Below are 3383 nucleotides of genomic sequence, written 5' to 3' on the forward strand. Positions count from 1 at the left end.
ATATATTTTTTGTTAGATACATTTGTACTATGATTTACAAGATTATTTGCCTACTTTTCTTTCATTTGTATATACAATAATTGTTCCAAATATTAACAAACACCAAAATATATAGATGACTAAATTATAATTCCATGGAACTATTATTTGTCTCTTTCATTAGATATGTTTGTGAACACATATGTATATGAATATATACACATATATTCATATTTATATGTATATTTTGATGGTTTGAAAGAGAATGTTGTTCCCATAGGCTCCAAGTATTTGGATATTTTGTCACCAGTTTGTGGTGCTGTTTGGGGAAGTTTTAGGAGGTATGGCCTTGTTGGAGGAAGCATGCACTAGGACCAGCTTTGAGAGTTCTTAAGCATTGCCAGATTTACAGTCACTCTGCTTCCTGTGCCTGTATAAAGGAACAATCGCTTGGCTTTAGCTTCCTACCACCTCTGCAGCCATGCCTTCCCTGACATTACGGACTCTAACCCTCTGGAACTGTAAGCTCAAATAAACTTTTACTTCTATAAGTTGCCTTGGTCATGGTGTTTTATCACAGCAACAGAAAAGTAACTAATACATATATGTACATTTGTATCTATATGTTTTATAGAAAACTAAAATTTAAAAAGAGATTAAGGCTGGGGCTTGATAAAAAGATTTAAATTCTCAGACAGAAAGTGAAACCTGACAGTATAGGATTGATGACCACCCAGTCAATCTCCTCAGAAAGGAGGCTGAAGACACCTTGGCTACCATATCAGTGGTAGGCATTTCTTGGTCACTAACTGGAGAGAAGCAGCCCTGCTCTACTATGTGGGAACTAGGAGAAAGGGTGTCATCTTCACCCCACCCAGGCTATTCAGTCTGCTCGATAAGGCTGTGCTACAATTAAAAGTTGTTGGTGCATTGAGAAGTAGTATCTGGTCACTTTTCTTTCTTCTTTTTTTTTGTCTTTTTGAGACAGGGTCTCCCTGTAGTCCCAGCTGACCTGAACTCACTTGTAGACCAGGCTGGCCTTGAACTCACAACAATCTGCCTGTCTCTGCCTCCCAAGTGCTAGGACTAAAGGCGTGTGCCTGGCATTCACTTTTCTTTCTTAAAAATATTTTATTATTTTTGTTTTATGTGTATATATTGCCTGCATTATGAAGTGCACCTGCGTCTTGCAATGCTCACAGAGGTCAGAAGAGGGCCTTGGATCCCCTGAAACTGGAGTTAGGAAACCGAACCAATACTCTTAACTGCTGAGCCATCTCTCTAGGCCCTGGTCACTTTTCTTCATCAGATCATTTATTTGAGTAGGGTGGGGATAACTCACAACACAGTATAGGGGAAGTTAGGAGAAACAGTGAGGACAGAGGGAGAAAGCCCTGTTGACAGCTCCTGCTCGCATCCTGGAAAGACTCACTTCATTCCCAATGGTCCAGCCATGGAAAGAAGCAGCATTTTATAGGCCATGGCACTGGTAAGAACCATCTGAGCAGGCATTGCATCTGTTCTCTCTTTCTTTCATTTAAAATTTTATTATTTTTATTTTATGTGTATGAGTGTATTGCCTGCATATGAGTAAGTGCACCTGTGTCATGCAATGGCCATGGAGGTCAGAAGAGGGCATCGGATCCCTTGGAACTGGAGTTACAGATGGTTGTTAACCACCATGTTGGTGATGGGAACTGAACCCAAGTCCTCTTCAAGACCAGTCAGTGCTTTTAATCACTGAGTCATCTCTCTAGTCCCTGCATCTGTTCCTTAACATGCACCCCTCTACCTCCATGTAGCACTGGCAGGGGCAGAGGATGAGTTTCTCCCTCATGGAGTTTGTGTCAGGGACACATGACCCAAGGAGCACAGACCTGAGAATTACTGACTTCTAATTGGCTGACTTCTAATTTCTTTTCTTAGCAGATTTAGTGAAGGGAGCCCAGGCCTGGCCGCCTGAGCTCAGAGAAGACTGACTACCTGACCAAGGACAGAATATTTGTAGTATGTCTCCTTAATGTGTTCATTCCCCGAGGACAATCTTAATTTTGTGATTTTTAAAAAAAAATTTAATTATGTTGGTTTGCTAACTGTAAAATACAAAAAAAAGAAAGAAAAAGAAAAACAAAAAAGAAAGACTTGAGAACTAAGAAGAAAGTCAAAGAAAATGAATGAAACACGACACATAAATATTACACCAGGCATAAAACTCTAGTAGTGGAAATGCATAGCATCAAGTGTGAAGAACAATGGCAAAAATGCAGGAAGAATAGCACCATTAAATGGACACATTGAATAATATCTTAATCTTTCAAGCCCCTAAAATAAAGAGATGCATAAGGGGAAACTATTGTTTATGGCAGGTATGTAGTTTTCATGCCTCACATTAAAAAAAATGAAAAAGTAGCTTATCATGCACGATCTTACTTTGGTAATGTTATTCTCAATTCTCTTTACACACTATTTTGTTAAAATATTTTTATTACTATTTTTATTTTATGTGTATGAGTGGATTGCCTGCTTGTGTGTAAGTACACCCATGTTGTTTAATGACCGAAGAGATCAGAAGAAGGTGTCAAATTCCCTTGGAACTGGAGTTATGAACAGTTGTTAGCTGCCATGTGGGTGCTGGGACTTGAACCCAGGTCCTCTGCAAGAGCAGCCAGTTATGCACTATTTTATGAGTGGACAGGAATCTGTGTAGCCAGATCTACACGCTCTCATTGGCATATGCTCATGGCACAAGTTATACTATCTATAGCTGAGTTTTCTTGAATTCAGATTGAATGTGAAATTTTGCTTTTATTTGCAATGTGCCTTCTCACTCCATAATTTCCTTTCCTTGCTATTTCTGGCCACTCAACTGCCTTGCACATCCTCCTTACATTTTCATGGTTTTCCTAGAATGAACCTCACTCTCCCAAGGACAAATCCGAATCCCTTCTGTCTCCTGGTGTCTCAAGGGCTGGCCTGGCTACCAGCTTGTGCAAGACTTGAATTTCAAAATAAGCAAATGAGGAGTTGGACACATGGGAAGGAACCCATCTCCTCTGCTCATCATTTCTGCTGTTCCTCTAAAATCCTGCCCCCATACATTTCCTCTCTTAAAGATGAACATGTTCAAGTCTTCAAAGTAATTATACTTAAACATTTAGAAGTACTTTCCCAAAGGAGTACACAGAGTACACATGCATATGTTTGTTTATGGGACATGAATGTAAACATCTTATATCTCTGTGTGTTGCAATCTTCATCTGAGTCCATTTTTGGCAACTAAGAACCAGATATCTTCTTTCAACCCCTCTGCTTCTGCTGTCTAACACCCAGGGAAAAGCCATACATAATGCAGGTGGTAGTAAGCAGTAGTGTTTTGGAGTAACATTAGGCTGCTTGGGGGAGTG

Source organism: Nannospalax galili, unplaced genomic scaffold (assembly GCF_000622305.1).
Source record: "Nannospalax galili isolate Female #2095 unplaced genomic scaffold, S.galili_v1.0 scaffold5, whole genome shotgun sequence".
Taxonomy (NCBI): domain Eukaryota; kingdom Metazoa; phylum Chordata; class Mammalia; order Rodentia; family Spalacidae; genus Nannospalax; species Nannospalax galili.